This window comes from Mustela erminea, chromosome 14 (genome assembly GCF_009829155.1).
Source record: "Mustela erminea isolate mMusErm1 chromosome 14, mMusErm1.Pri, whole genome shotgun sequence".
NCBI classification, from domain to species: Eukaryota; Metazoa; Chordata; class Mammalia; order Carnivora; family Mustelidae; genus Mustela; species Mustela erminea.
In genome coordinates, this window is record NC_045627.1 from 34,521,688 (window position 1) to 34,538,706 (window position 17,019).

At 39.8% G+C, this 17,019-nt stretch overlaps 1 long non-coding RNA gene across 1 annotated transcript; it reads left to right on the forward strand.

Annotated features, from left to right (window-relative positions):
* The first annotated feature begins 1,280 nt into the window (after positions 1-1,280).
* LOC116573283 lies at positions 1,281-15,286 on the forward strand. The gene is made up of 3 exons (XR_004278689.1): positions 1,281-1,294; positions 10,857-10,862; positions 15,175-15,286. It is a non-coding gene; the product is annotated as an uncharacterized LOC116573283 (long non-coding RNA).
* The last annotated feature ends 1,733 nt before the right edge of the window (positions 15,287-17,019 follow it).

Sequence of the window (17,019 nt, forward strand, 5' to 3'; positions counted from 1 at the left end):
TTCTTTTTCCAGTCATCTGTTGACAGTCATCTGTCATATCTTGGCATATCTTGGCTGTTGTGAATAATCTTGCAATAAACATAGGAGTGCATAAAGATACAAATTTGAAAAACTGTCTATTCAGTTCCCTTGCCCATTTTTCATAGGATTATTTCTGTTAGGACACCTGGGTGGCTTAGTCAGTTAAGCATATGCCCTTGGCTCAGGTCATGATCCCAGAGTCCTGGGATCGAGTCCTGAGCAAGGAGCCTACTTCTTCCTCTATCTGCAGCCCACCCTCTCTCTCTCTCTGACAAATAAATAAATAAATAAATAAATAAATAAATAAAATCTTTATTTTAAAAAAAGGATCATTTGAGGTTTTTGCTATTGAGTTGTATGAGTTCTTTATATATTTCGAATATTAACTCACTATTGGGAATTGACTTGCAAGTATTTTCTCCCATTCTGTAGGTCATATTTTCATTTTATTGATTCTTTTGCTGAGCAGAACCTTTTTAGTTTGATATAGTTCCAGTTATTATTTTTGGCTCCGTTGCCTATGTTTGGTGTCCTATCCAAAATAAATCATTGCCAAGACCAATGTTAAGGAGTTTTCTTCCTATATTCTCTTTTAGGAGTTTCACAGTTGAAGATCTTATGTTTAAATCTTTAATTTATTTCGACTTCATTTTTGTGAGTGTGTAAGACAGAGATATCATTTCATTCTTTTGCATGCAGTCATCCGGTTTTCCCAACACTGATTATTAAGAATTACTCCTTCCCCATTGAGTACTCATGGCTTCCTTGTCAAATATTAGTTGACCATGTAAGTTTTCCTCTTCTTATAAAAATACACCAATCATATTGGATTAGGACCAACCCTATCATTTTAGCTTGATATCATGTGGAAAGTCCCTATTTTCCAAATAAGGTCATATTCAGATGTTCTAAGAGTTAAGATTTTAACATACATCTTTTTGTGGGTTTGGGGGGGTTGTTTTTACAGATTTTATTTATTAATTTGACAGAGAGAGACACAGTGAGAGAGGGAACACAAACAGGTTAATGGGAGAGGGAGAAACAGGCTTCCCATTGAGCAGGGAGCCCGAAACAGGGCTCCATCCCCGGACCTTGGGATTATGACCTGAGCTGAAGGCAGACGATTAATGACTGAGCCACACAGGCGCCCCTAACACATCTTTTTGAAGGACTCAATTCAACCAATATCATGCAGTATTTCAAACATAATACATATGCAAACATATGCAGAAATAGAGTCTGGTGTAATGAACCCTATGTAGCTATTTCCTGGGTTCAACAATTATAAATACACAGCCAGTCTTGTCTCATCTGAATCTCATCTACTCTCTCTCCTCCTATATTATTTTCAAGCAAACCTCAGACTTCTTATAATTTCATCCAAAAATATCTGATGCATCTCTAAAAATAAGAACTTATTTCAACACAACTATAATATCATTATCATACCTAAAAATATCAATTATTAATATCCAGTTAGTATTCAAATTTCCAATCATCTCTCAAGTTTTCTCAGTGTTTTTCAACACTAAGCTTGAATCAGGATTCAAATAAGTTTCTCAGAGTCATTGACATTTAAACCACCTTCCTAAGAGGTGAGTTAACAATCTCAGCATCTTTATTCTCCTTCTGATTAGTTGAGCACTGGATGATTTTGAATATATAAAGGGAACTCTGAATTTTAAATGGATGGAGGGAGATCTAGGCAGGGGAGTAGAGGGAATGAAAAGACAGTAGGGGGTGGGAGAAGATTCAAAAGGAAGACTTAGATTCAGGGGACACAAGACTGTGGTAAGAAGAGCCTGAGGGTAGAGGCAAGTGGCCCAAATGGTGGTGGGAAGTGGCTACCCGACAGACTATGAGAACAGAGAACTCTGGTAAATAACTTTTTATACCTTATACATCAGCTATCCAGAAGTTTTCTCTTTCCAAACAAACCAAGCATTGTCAAGTCTCCAAGGTGCTCCTCCCACTAAAAAATACTCTCTCCCACTCCTATCTCAGCTCTTCACTGTGTAAAACTCCTGCACATCCTTCAAAACCCAACTCAAATGTCCACACACGTGTGAAGACCTGTCTGACCTCTCCCACGTCAAAGTTGATTCACTCCTTTATTTACCACTCTGCAGGGCTTTGGACACACCACTACTGGGGCATCCCACAAATTTCACTATCTTTTCCTCAGTTCATGTCTGAGTATCCCACTAAACACTGGGCTGTCTGAGGCAGAGAGACAATGTTGGTTCATCTTTGTATCCTCAGTTCCCAGCACAGAGCATTCAAATGCTTACCGAAGGAAACGACAATTAGAGGATGAGAAAGAAAAGAACAAAAGGAAAGAGAAAGCAAAGATGGAATCAAAAGAAGAGAAGAAATGATAGAGACAATAAAGGAAGATATACATAAGGCAAACAATTGATCTTGGCAAGGCAGAACCACACAGCTTGATTTTCAGGCCACAACACCAAGGTCAAATCAGGTGTTTGGTAATACTGAATCAGGTGTTTGTTTAGTAATCAAAATTTAAGACCCACATAAAAATCCAGGTTTCTACCTCCCTAAACAAAAATAAAACTGTCTAGGATAGCCAGAGCCTAACCTCTTTCATGGTAACCATCGGCTGGAACCTGCTTTCCCAGTTTACAGAGTCCCCAGTATTCCCGACGGTAATCCCAGCACAGAGGTTGAGTATCACTGGCCAATGACCACTGTGCTTATGTGCTTATGTTCATTGTTCTCTTATAATTGACACACTTCACTCATTTACTTCACCTGCCTGGCTTTTTTAAACATTAGTTTGTCATCCTTATCCCAGGCAATTTGCTCCATCTAGATGCTCTGTGCCTACAAAAAAAAAAAAAAAAGCCCTGGAATAATTATTCTAGAGCTGCACCATCCAATAGAACTTTCTAAGATGATAGAAAAGTTCTGTGATCTATACTGTCCAATAGTAACCACTAGCCACATGTGGCAGTTGAGCATGTGAAGCATGGCTAGTGTGACTAATGAACTGCATCTCTAATATTATTTCATTTTAACTAATTTAATTTTCATTGAAAGAGCCACCTAAGGCTAGTGGCTACTGTATTAGAAATACAGTTCTAGGGCAGTGCTTCTCAAGATTTAACATGCATAGAAATACCTGGGGATCTTGTTAAAATGCAGATTGCAACTTAGCGTATCAGACTGGGCTCTGGATTCATGTCTAATAAGTTCCCAGGTGATGCTGATGATTCTGGGCTTTAGACCACACTTTGGGGAGCAAAGTTCTAAAATAGTATTGCTCAAACTTCAGCATCCATAAGGATCCCATGGAGATTCCAGAGAGAATCCAAACAGAGTCCTGGGCCTTATCCCTCATGGATTCTAACTCCGTAGATCTAAGTAGGGCTCCCACAATTTGCCTTTGTATGAAGTTCCTGAGTGATGCTGGAGCGCCATTCTAAAGTTTGAGAAGGTGCTGGAAAAAAAGTTTTAGTCACTCTCTTTCTTTCCCAATGGCTACTATTAATAGTTAATATTTTAGTAGTTAATATTTGTGTCCTACATCAAGGTATTTACTATCCCATTTTACTGATGAGGAAACTGAGGCACAAGGACGTTAGTGAACTTGCCCAAGGTGATACTGATGGTTAAGTCCTCTCTACAGAGATACCGCTTAACCACATATTTTCACCAAGGATGAAATCACTGTGGATGTCTGCCAATGTCATGTCCTTGCCCTGATGCATAGATCCCTGATTCCTTGACTTTAGACCAGAAGAGGAAAATTAAAACCAGAACAGTCTGGTTTGGGTTCACAATTTTCCTGGGTTCATTTCACTTCCTGGTACAATGAGTTTTATGTCTTCTCTTTTTATAAGAGAGGAAATGGGCTCAAAGAAATAAAAGTAAATAATTTGCCTCAGGCCATATAGCCAATCTCTTCTCTTTAAGTATTATCTGATGAACAACCTTCACATCTGCATTTTTTTCTCCCACATCAGGTTTTATTTCTAAAATTTTCTTTTCCTTTTTTTTTTTTTTTTTTTGAGATTGTACTGATTAATTTGTCAGAGAGAGAGAAAGAGAGCACAAAAGGGGGGTGGTGGTGCGCGGAGAAGCAGACTCCCTGCTGAGCAAGAAGCCCGATTTGGGACTCTGGGATCATGACCTGAGTGAAGGCAGATGCCCAACCAACTGAGCCACCTAGATGTTACTATTTCTAAATTTTTGAGTGTCACATTTTTATTTCTAAACCAGCATTTTTAGCTGGCTGCTGCTGGTGGAGACACATAATTCTTCCCCCTACACATCCCCTACTCTAATGGACTCTCTTGTCTTCATCTGCCCAGGTGATCCCTGCTGAGCAGGAGTCTACTTCTCTCTCTCTCAATCTCTCCCCCTCCTCACCCCTCCCCTCCCCACTGCTCATGCTCTCTCAAAAATAAAAAATAAAATCTTAAAAAAAAAAAAAAAAACAACATCAAGGAAGAACAAGTTATCAGAAGGATGGAGAAGACACATCCTCTCTCTCTGCTTTCCCTGTCCTCACTAGTCCTCGACTTCTAAACCACACACTCCCTCTCGGGCCCACACCTATGGGGCCAATGGAGGCCAGAAGCGGGCCAGCTCTGGACCTGGTCGTGGGCAGAGACCTTGTGTTCTACAAAGGGGAGATTCCAACCACAGGCAGAAGAAACTGGATCTGAGAGCTCAAGTGATTTTTCCCTATATCCCACACGTTAGAACAAGAGAAAGACCTAGTTCTCCATAAACCTAACCTAGCTTCCACTATGAAAACATTCACGCGGGGCAGCTAATTAATACAAGAAACTGTCCAAGCGAAAACAAAGAAATGAAAGACCCTGGATGGGAGGAGAAAGGATGAGAATGAGCTGCCTGCTGCAGAATTTTCTCTCTCAAAGAGGGTGAGATGACATAGGCAACTGAGAAGTAATAATGCTGCAGACACAGCCACACTGATGCATATCACAAAACTTGAAATTGAAGGGAACTGAAGCCTTTCATTGTGACACGTTTCATCATTTTCTCAGTAATTGCATCAGTTTTATAATTTCTTCCATCACTGACTCCCCAGTGGTCCTGGCATCTCCTCATCCTCACTGTGGAGGTGGCGGGTAATGGTGTTTGCCTTCAGGAAATTAAAGACCCCTCTCGGTAACTGCATTAGTCATCGGCACTTGCTGCTGTGATTGATCTTGTAACCACCATCAGATCTGGGCCCAGAAAGGATATGAAAATTCATAAGCAGGAAAACAATGTTATCTTCTTCTTATCCAGCTCGCTTTTTACAAGAAATAGCTTCAAGTCTTTTTGCATTTCTAATTTGCTCATCCAGGGACGTATTTTTGACAGGCAGGGTTCTCTTCACTCGGGACTAGAAACTGTTCGGGATCCCAGGAAATTATGGATTCTGTCTGGGTTCTTCAGAGTTGCTCTGTTGAGTTGCCTGTTGCTTAAAGGAGCAACAATATTTCAGAATTACATTTCAGCAACTCAGGACACCCAGAAAGCAGGAAGCTTTAACACTGATAAAACACTCTGTTCTCCCCATGGCTCCGTGAGAAGTTACTGGAAGAAAAGTGTACTCTGGTTTTATTATTGTTTTATATCTTGGTCACCCCCTGATATAAGGGGGTCTGGGAAGGTTTTGGGTAAGTTGTTGCATAAACACAGTGCTTCAAGCTGAGTTACTCAACAAATACGGCCTAGACTTAAAAAGCAAAAAAAAACAAAAAACAAACAAAAAAACCCCTGCAGGCAACAATCGCAATGAACAAACACTATTTTCTGGGTTTTCCAATCCAATGACCCTAAGATCTTTAAAACTTGCCAAATTGCATCAGCTGTTTGTTTAAGAATATGGTAATCAAATCCGAAATGGACGTAAGTACTCTTTGATCCATTCCGGTGCTAGCTTTTTACCCTACCAGTGTACTTCACATGCAAGAAATATTATGTGCAAAGCTATTCATTGTACTGTTATAAAAAAATGTAAATAACCTTGGAAGGTATCAAATAGAATAGTGGACAAGTTAAATAAACTGTGTGGCTCATCCACACCATGGAATGTTATAAAGCACCTACAAAGAACAAGTTAGCACTAATGCACTAAAAAGGAAAAAGCTCCAAGATACAGCAACTGAAAAAATGAAGGCGTGCGGCACTGTAAATAGTACGCTGCCATCTACGCAAAGAAGAGAAATACAGGTGCGCTGGGTGCCTCAGTCGGTTAAGCGTCTGCCTCAGCTCAAGTCATGACCCCGGGGTCCCCAGATGGAGCTCTGAGTCAGGCTCCCCCCTTCAAAAAGGAGTCTGCCTCTCTCTCTCCCTCTGCCCCTCCCCACTGCTCGTGCGCTCTCTCGCTCTCTCTCTCAAATAAATAAAAATTTAAAATTTTTTTTCAGTGTTTCAAAATTCATTGTTTATGCACCATACCCAGTGCTCCCCCTCCAAAACCCTTAGTTTGTTTCTGAGTCAAATAAATAAAATCTTAAAAAAAAAAAAAAGAAAAGAAAAGAAATACTTGTATGTGTGTAAATGCACAAGATATCCAAGAAAAGACATGCAAGAAATGATGCTTCTGAGATAGAGGAGTGGTCCAGGGAACAGAGGCCACACTTCTGTTATTTGTTACAGTAACAGGGTGGCTGGCTGGCTCACTCCTTAGAGCATACCTACTTAATAATATAGTAGGAATAGTAACTAACACACAGGGATTACTATGTGCCAGGAATATTCTAAACACAACACATTCTTTAAACTAATTCGATATGCTTCTGTTAACTATAAAACATTCATGTGCCTGTCTTATTTCACTAGATTATTAGCTACTTGAGAACATAAACATGACTTAAGGATTTTTATATCTTAGACAAATGCTAGCACAATATCACATAATAATGTTTTAAAGAAATGTGTCTTGTTCATTATCATTCACTCATTCAATATCATTCGATATCAAATATGAGAGAATCAAATTATCTTCATCATTTAGATCTGACTTAAGAACTCAATAATAAGGCACCTGGGTGGCTCAGTTGATTGAGCAACTGCCTTTGGCTCAGGTCATGATCCCGGAGTCACAAAATCGAGTCCCGCATTGGGCTCCCAGCTCCATGGGGAGTCTGCTTCTCCCTCTGATCTTCTCCCCGCTCAAGCTCTCTCTGTCAAATAAATACATAAAATCTTTTTTTAAAAAAAGAACTCAATAATAAAATTCTTTTCATCATCAGTTTGCTATGTCATGAAGTTAAGCCATAACCCAGAAATAAATGGCTTTGAAAATGTGCTGTTGTACATACGTGTGACCATAGTTGCTAGACACACTGGAGAATTCAAACAAATTATTGAAAAAAACTTGTCCAGGTTTCGCCTTACTTTTCATTCAAAGAGAAAAACTACATTATCAAAGCACAGTTTCCTCCCTTTATAAACTTTGGTTTCAGGAAAGTATGTAAGTATTTAAGAATAAAAGGTGTCCTGCTAAGTTACAAGAGAGCAAGTACAGGAAGTGCTATATAGAGCGTGACCCATCATAAACTCACAATCTAGTGGAGCTATTTCTCATTTCTTACTTGGAGGTTTCAGGCCATCATGGGAGAGAAGAGTGAACAAGAGCTGGTCTCAATCTTGTCAACAACTGGGAAGTGCATCCGTAATAAAAACAAAGTGGACTGCAGGAGTGGGAGCGGTTTGCCCCTCAACAAGCACTCAAAATCATCTGTGCTGTAAATCAGTCTGGTGGAAAACAGGGGGAAAAATTAAAAACCTGATTCTTAGATTCAAAAATTCTTTTGTTCAGTCTAGTATTTGTTTGAGGGCTCACCTGGGCCACACAAGCCTTATGACAGGCAACTGTAGCCCAAACGTTCATTTTATTAACTTAACGTGCTCTATTTCTTCACCCCCCAGGAAGTATCTGGTGAGCAGCTGAGGCTGCCGAGGCTGACCTCCACCACTGGCCCCAGTTCCGCACTGAGGCCTGGTGCTCTCTGACTGCTTCCTGACCTTCTACCAGACCCAGCGGCACCCCAACCAGGCCTCCCCTGAGACCCCCCAATCTCAGAAGAGCCCAGCCCAGTTGAGCTTGAGATTTATTTCTCTTCACACCAACTCCCACACAGGTCCTTTGTCTTTTTTTTTTTTTTTTTTTTTTTTTTTTAATGAGTGGGGAAGAGCAGAGGAAGAGGGAAAATTGTAAGCAGTCTCCAACCCCCAGCAAATAGTCCAGAGCAGGGCTCAATCCCACAACCCTGAGATAATGACCTGAGCCAAAATCAAGAGTCAGTTGCTTAAACAGTTGAGCCAACCCAGGCGCCCCCGGTCCTTAGTCTTTTAATGTTCTTTGAATAAACACTTTATTTTCCAATAAAATTTAAAACATGCCTTAAAAAATTACTCTGTTTCTATTTTGAAGCAAAAATTTGCAGTATAGTAACAATGCCAAATCACATTTTACTGAAGTGGTAAAATTTTAATAGAAATAATTCCCTAAACAGCTGGCTTTGATTTTTTATTTGACAAAAAGGTAAAAATTCAAATAAAATTAAGGGAACAAACACGAAATTGTATTTGTTAAAAAAAAAAAGTTTCATCTAAGAAAAAGGAAAAACAAAGTTTTCCTTTATACTAAATTGTATAACCCCAAAACTCATATGCTGAAGTCCTAATCCTCATCACCTTAGAATGTAACCTTATTTGGAAATAAGTTCTTTAAAGAAGTGAATGTGTTGAAAGGAAGCTGTAGAGTGGGGCCCTAATCCCATATGACTGCCATCCTCATAAGAGGAGGCAGAAATACCAGGGGTGTTTGTGCACACAGAAAGGTCATGTGAGGACACACTGAGAAGGCAGCAAGCCAAGAAGAGAGGGCTCAGAAAAAAGAACAAACCTGCAGGGACCTTTGGGTGGCTCAGTGGGTTAAAGCCTCTGCCTTCAGCTCAGGTCATGATCCCAGGGTCCTGGGATGGAGTCCAGCAACAAGCTCTCTGTTGAGCAGGTAGCCTGCTTCTCCCTCTCGCTCTGCATGCCACTCCCCTAACTGTGCTCTCCCACAATAAAATCTCAAAAAACAAGCAAACAAACAAATTTTTTAAAAACCTGCAGATAACTTGATCTTGGATTTTTAGCTCCAGAACTGTGAGAAACATTATTTAAACCACCCAGTCTGTAGTATTTTGTTATAGCAGCCCTTGCAAACTAACACAATCTACTATGATATTATTTCATAAAAGGAAGCACGTTTTAAACCACAAAGGACATAATTTCTAAATAATGTAGCTTGAAAAACAAAAACAAAACTAGAGTGCCTGCATGGCTCAATCAGTTAAGTGTCTACCTTCGGCTCAGATCATGATCCCAGGGTCCTGGGATTATACCCCCTTTCGGCTCCTTGCTCGGTGGGGAGTCTGTTTCTCCCTCTCCCTCTCTCCACCTCCCCCTCGTGCTCTCTATTGCTATCTGTCTCTCTCTTTCTCTCAAATAAATAAATGAAATCTTTAAAAATAAATAAATTAAAATTGAAAAACTTTCTATATTCTTTTTTCTCTCATTTTGCTATGAACACCAGTGAAAACTCTGTAACTGACTAGTGAAAACTCTGTCATTGACTAAGGAACCCCTGCTCTAAAATTGTTTTTCTTTGGGGCTCTTGGGTGGCTCAATTGGTTGTCTGCCTTTGGTTCAGGTTGTGATCCTAGAGTCTTGGGATAAGCCCTGCCTCACGGAGCTTGCTTCTTCCTCTTCCCCGACCCTCCCCATGCTTGTGTGTGCATTCTCTCTCTCTCTCTCTCAAATAAATAAATAAATAAATAAATAAATAAATAAATAAAATCTTTAAAAATAAATAAAGTAGAATGTTTTTCTTCTTAACTTTTCATTCACTTGTTTACAAACTAAAAAATAATCACAGACTATACATGATCATCAATAACTCCAACCTAACAGGCCTATTCTCATTGTGAGAACATAGTTTATAAATATATAACTTACTATATATAACAAAAGAAATCCTGTAAAAACGTCTTCTTTTTTCTTTTCATCCTTTTTTTAAATTTAATTTTATTTTTTTCATTGTTCCAAAATTCATTGTTTATGCACGACACCCAGTGCTCCATTGCAATACGTGCCCTCCAGAATACCCACCACCAGGTTCACCCCACCCTCCCCCTCCAAAACCCTCAGTTTGTTTCTCAGAGTCCACAGTCTCTCATGGTTTGTCTCCCCCTCCAATTTCCCCAACTCACTTCTCCTCTCCATCTCCCAATGTCCTCCATGTTATTCCTTATGCTCCACAAGTAAAGGAAACTATATGATAATTGACTCTCTCTGCTTAACTTATTTCACTCAGCATAATCTCTTCCAGTCCTGTCCATGTTGATACAAAAGTTGGGTATTCATCCTTTCTGTTGGAGGTATGGACCATATCTTCTTTATCCATTCATTTATTGAAGGGCATCTTGGTTCTTTCCACAGTTTGGCAACTGTGGCCATTGTTGCTATGAACATTGGGGTACAGATGGCCCTTCTTTTCACTATATCTGTATCTTTGGGATAAATACCCAGTAATGCAATTGCAGGGCCATAGAGTAGCTCTATTTTTAATTTCTTAAGGAATCTCCACACTGTTTTCCAAAGTGGCTGCACCAACTTAGATTCCCACCAATAGTGTAAGAGGGTTCCATTTTCTCCACATCCTCTCCAACACTTGTTGTTTACTGTCTTGTTAATTTTGGCCATTCTAACTGGTGTAAGGTGGTATCTCAATGTGGTTTGGGTTTGAATCTCCCTGATGGCTAATGATGATGAACATTTTTTCAGGTGTCTGTTAGCCATTTGTATGTCTTCTTTGGAGAAGTGTCTGTTCATGTCTTCTGCCTATTTTTTGAAATGATTATCTGTTTTGTGTGTGTTGAGTTTGAGGATATCTTTATAGATCTTGGATATCAGCCCTTTGTCTGTAGTGTCATTTGCAAATATCTTCTCCCATTCCGTGGGTTGCCTCTTTGTTTTGTTGACTGTTTCCTTTGCTGTGCAGAAGCTTTTGATCTTGATGAAGTCCCAAAAGTTCATTTTCGTTTTTGTTTCCTTTGCCTTTGGAGACATATCTTGAAAGAAGTTGCTGTGGCCGATGTTGAAGTGGTTACTGCCTATGTTCTCCTTTAGGATTTTGATAGATTCCTGCCTCACATTGAGATCTTTTATTCATTTTGAGTTTATCTTTGTGTATGGTGTAGAATAGTCGAGTTTCATTCTTCTACACATAGCTGTTTGATTTTCCCAGCACCATTTATTGAAGGAAATTTCTTTTTCCACTGTATATTTTTTCCTGCTTTGTCAAAGATTATTTGACCATAGAGTCAATATTTGACCACAGAGTCCTCAATAGAGTTGAGAGTCCATATCTAGGCTCTCTACTCTGTTCCACTAGTCTATATGTCTGTTTTCGTGCCAGTACCATGCTGTCTTGGTGATCACTGTTTGTAGTAAAGCTTGAAATCAAGCAACGTGATGCTCCGAGTTTTGTTTTTCTTTTTCAACATTTCCTTAGCAATTTGGGGTCTCTTTTGGTTCCATATAAATTTTAGGATTGTTTGTTCCAGATCTTTGAAAAATGCCGTGGAATTTTGATTGGGATGGCATTGAAAGTATTGATGGCCCTAGGCAGTATAGACATTTTAACAATGTTTATTCTTCCCATCCATGAGCATGGAATGCTCTTCCATCTTTCCATGTCTTCTTCAATTTCTTTCACGAGTGTTCTGTAGTTCTTCGAGTACATATCCTTTACCTCTTTGGTTAGGTTTATTCCCAGGTATCTTATGGTTCTTGGTGCTATAGTAAATGGAATCAATTCTTTCATTTCCCTTTCTATATTTTCATTGTTAGTGTATGAGAAAGCAACTGATTTTCGTACATTGATTTTGTATCCTGCCACATTACTGAATTGCTGCATGAGTTCTAGTAGTTTGGGGGTGGAGTCTTTTGGGTTTTCCATATAAAGTATCATATCATCTGTAAAGAGAGAGAGTTTGACTTCTTCATTGCAAATTTGAATACCTTTTATTTCTTTTTGTTGTTTGATCGCTGTTGTTAGGACTTCTAGTACTATGTTGAATAACAGTGGCGAGAGTGGACATTCTTGTCATGTTCCTGATCTCAGAGGAAAGGCTGTCAGCTTTTCCCCATTGAGGATGATATTTGCTGTGGGTTTTTCATAGATTTTATGAAGTTGAGGAATATTCCCTCTCTCCCTGTTCTTTGAAGAGTTTTAATCAGGAACGGATGCTGTATCTTGTCAAATATTTTTTCTGCAACAATTGAGAGAACGATGTGGTTCTTCTATCTTCTCTTATTGATTTGTTCTATCACATTGATTGATTTGTGAATGTTGAACCACCCTTGCATCCCATGGATGAATCCCACCTGGTCATGGTGGATAATCTTTTTAATGTACTGGTGGATCCTATTAGCTAGGATCTTGTTGAGAATCTTGGCATCCATATTCCTCAGGGATATTGGTCTGAAATTCTCCTTTTTGGTGGGGTCTTTGCCTGATTTGGGGATCAGGCTAATGCTGGCTTCATAAAAAGAGTCTGGAAGTTTTCATTCTGTTTCTATTTTTTGAAACAGCTTCAGGAGAATAGGTATTATTTCTTCTTTGAATGTTTGGTAGAATTCTCCAGGGAATCCATCAGGTTCTGGGCTCTTGTTTTTTGGGAGGTTTTTGATCATTGGTTCAATCTTGTTACTAGATATTGGTCCATTCAGGTTGTCAATTTCTTCCTGATTCAGTTTTGTAAGTTTTTGGTTTCCGGGAATGCATCCATTTTATCTAGGTTGTTTAACTTATTGGCATATAACTGTGGATAATAATTTCTGATGATTGTTTCTATTTCCTTGGTGATAGTCGTGATCTCTCCTTTTTCATTCATAATTTTATTAATTTGGGTTCTCTCTCTTTTCTTTTGTATTAGTTTGGCCAATAGTTTATCAATCTTATTGATTCTTTCAAAAAACCAGCTTCCAGTTTTGTTGATGTGTTCTATTGCATCCTTAGTTCTATCTCATTGATCTCTGCTCTAATCTTAATTATTTCCCTCCTTGTGTCTGGGGTTGGCTTAATTTGTTGTTGATTCTCCAGTTCTTTAAGGTGTAAAGAGAGCTGGTGTATTCTGGATTTTTCAGTTTTTTTGAGTGAGGCTTGGATAGCTATGTATGTCCCCCTTAGGACCACCTTTGCTGTATCCCATAGGTTTTGAACCAAAGTGTCTTCATTCTCATTGGTTTCCATGAATTGTTTAAGTTCTTCTTTGATTTTCTGGTTAATCCAAACATTCTTAAGCAAGATGGTCTTTAGCTTCCAAGTGTTTGAATTCCTTCCAAACTTTTCCTTGTGCTTGAGTTCCAGTTTCAAAGCACTGTGGTCTGAGAATATGCAGGGAATAATCTCAATCTTTTCGTATCAGTTGAGCCCTGATTTGTGACCCAATAGTTGTCTATTCTGGAGAAAGTTCCATGTGTGCTCAAAAAAAATGAGTATTCTGTTGCTTTAGGGTGGAAGGTGCTATATATATCTATGAGGTCCGTCTGGTCCAATGTGTCACTCAATGGTCTTGTTTCTTTATTGATTTTCTGCTTGGATGATCTGTCTGTTACTAAGAGTGCCATGTTAAGATTCCCTACTATTAATGTATTCATATCAGTATGACTCTTTATTTGATTAACAGTTGTCTTATGTAGTTGGCTGCTCCCATATTGAGGGCATAAATACTTACAATTGTTAGATCTTCTTGATGGATAGATCCTTTAAGAGTGATGTAGTGTCTTTCTTTATCTCTGACTACAGTCTTCAGTTTAAAATCTAATTTATCTGATACGCAAATTGCTACCCCAGCTTTCTTTTGAGGCCCATTGGCATGAAAGATGCTTCTCCATCCCTTCACTTTCAGTCTGGATGTATCCTTGGGTTCCAAATGGGTCTCTTGTAGACAATATATGGTCAGGTCCTGTTGCTTTATCCAATCTGCGACCCTGTGCCATTTTATGGGAGTGCTTAGGCCATTCATGATGAGAGTGATTACTGAAAGATACGTTTTTATTGATATCATGTTATCTGTGAAGTCCTTGTCTCTATAGATTGTCTCTGTAAATTTCTGTTCTGACACTCTTGGGTTCTTTCTTCTTTTAGAGAACACCCCTTAATATTTTTTGTAGTGTCGACTTGGTAGTCACATACTCTTTTAAACCTTGCCAGTCTTGGAAGCTCTTTCTCTCTCCATCCATTTTGAATGTCAGCCTTGTTGGATAAAGTATTCTTGGCTGCATGTTCTTCTCATTTAGTGCCCTGAATGTCTTGCCAGCCCTTTCTGGGCTGCCAGGTTACTGTGGACAGGTCTGACATTATTCTGATGGACCTTCCACTGTACATAAGGAATCTCTTACCCCAGCTGCTCTCAAAAGCTCTTGCCTAAAATTATGATTTGTCAGTCTTGCAATCAAGTGCCTTGATGTCTTTCTAGATTTGTTCATCTTAGGGGGTGTTCTTTCTACATCTAGGACATGAACACTGGTTCCATTCCCCAGATTGGGAAAATTTTCATGGAGAATTTGTTCAACTGTATTTTTTAGTCTTTTTTCTTTCTCCTCCTCAGGGATCCCAATAATTCTGGTGTTGGAACATTTCATGGCATCATTTATTTCCCTAATTCTGTTTTTATGGCTTCTAAGCTGTTTGTTCCAGTCCCCCTCCTGATCCTTTTTCTCCATCAGTTTGTCCTCTAGATCACTAATTCTATCTTCTGCCTCGGTTACCCTAGATGTTAGAGTATTTAGATTAGACTCAATCTCATTGATAGCATTTTTAACTTCTTCCCAGGCAGCTTTCACTTCTATCCTAATCAATTCCATGTTGTCACTAATGGTTTTCTCCAACCTAGTCGTTGCCTGGATAATTGTTACCCTGAATTCTCTTTCTTTTTTTTTTTTATAAGATTTTATTTATTTATTTGACAGATCACAAGTAGGCAGAGAGAGAGAGGAGGAAGCAGGCTCCTTGCTGAGCAGACAGCCCGATGTGGAGCTCAATCCCAGGACCCTGAGACCATGACCTGAGCCAAAGGCAGAGGCTTAACCCACTGAGCAACCCAGGTGCCCCTGAATTCCCTTTCTAACATACTGTTTATGTCCATAGCCAGTAGCTCTGATGGAGACAGCACACTCTCTGAATTTTTCCTCATTGGGTGTTCCTCCTTCTAGTCATTTTGGTAAGAAGCCATTGAGGGGATGTGTAGCTGAATATATCAACTGCAATCCAGGCAAGGTGCACCCTGAAACACTTCCGAGCAATTGGAAGTCACCACCAAAAAGAAAGAAAAAAGAAAAAGAGAGAGAGAAAAAAAGAGAGACAGAAAAAAAAGAGAAGACCCAGCCAGATAGCCCCCCAAGGTAAGATTTATAAGGTATACAAACACAAACGGGCAAACAAAAAGACTGACGAAAGTAAATGACAAGAAAAAAAAAGAACCCAGCCAAAATGGACCTCAAGGATGAGATTTATATAATACCAGAATAAAAACAAATACACAGAAACATGGACAGAAGAAAAAGATGGGAGAGTGGTTATAAATCCTCAAAGTGGGCAAGGACATTTGATTCTTCCTAGATGTATCTTGATATCTTTGTTAAAGGACTCAAATTTCCAGAGATAAAGGGAGAGTAAAACTGGTTAATATATAGGGGTAGTATTGTTTAGGGAAGGAAGATTGCCTTGAAACTTGTATCTATATGTATATTAAAAAAAAGAAAAGAAAAAGAAAAATACAGGTATATGTATGAAAAAACTTAAGTTAAAAAGTTATTATGGAATATGTTGTATTAACTTCTAGTTGTAATGGTAAATAGGTTTAAAAAATTTTAAAAGAACAAGAATAGTGAGAAAAAATGAAAAATAAAAGTTGTATCTATGAAATATACAGGTTTTAGGGCAATACCGGGAGCTTAATATATTGTTTTCCTCTGATATTGGGATTTTACAGTTTTATGGGGACCCTGTGGTGGTGTCCTCTCATTCTTTTGACTGGCTTCTGGGGGAGGGGCCTGCCGCATTGTTTTTCAGTCAGTCTTGCTTGGGTTGAGTCCTTCTGCTCCCTATCAAGGGGCTGGGCTCTGTGGAAACCAGGTTTATAGGCTTTTGTTCTCTGGAAGTTTTTGTTCTTTGGTGACTTTTTGAGGCTTATTGGAGGTTTAGTGGAAAGCAAACTGTACCTAGACCTCTGCCTCAGAGAGTAGCTTCAGTCTGCTCCCCTCCGGGTGGTCCAGAACATACCAGCTCCTCCTCTACAAACTCTGCTGAGCCATGCAATCTCCCACAGGCAGGGCCCATTCCCAGCCACAGTCTCAGGGGTTGCCCAAAGCGCCCACTTGTCTCCACACCCTCATGCCACTAAAACCACTAGCGATATTGGTTCAGGGAACCCCACTTCAGGTGGCTGCCTTTGCCAGGACAGCTCTCTGGGGTAGTTCCTTCAAGTCTGGGCTAGGAGTGTTCAGACTCTCTGCAGATCCTAGAGACCGCTGACTAGCACCCAGAGCACTCTCCGGTGCAGGTGGGGAGCACAGTTCAGACCCCAGTCTCGCAGCGAGCACAGAGTGCAAAAAGGCTGTGGTTCTAGAGAGCGCCCACCAGACTCCCTCACGGGCCAGGAGTGCACCCCAGCCGAGTGGCGGTGCAAGCCGCACAACGCTGAGGGGTCTGGGACCAGGAAGTAGAGGCTCCACCGCGGCACTCTCTCTGGCATGGGTGGTCGCTTGTAGTGGCCAACCTAGGTCCGTGGGCTTAGGCCGGTGCCTGTGACTGCCTCATTCCACCAGCTGCCCGTGAAGATCTTTTGCTCTTTTTGAGTGCTTTTAACCAGACTCCACTTTGTTTTAAAGATTTTATTTATTTATTTATTGTTAGAGAGAGAGAGAGAGACAGAGTGGTAGGAAGAGGCA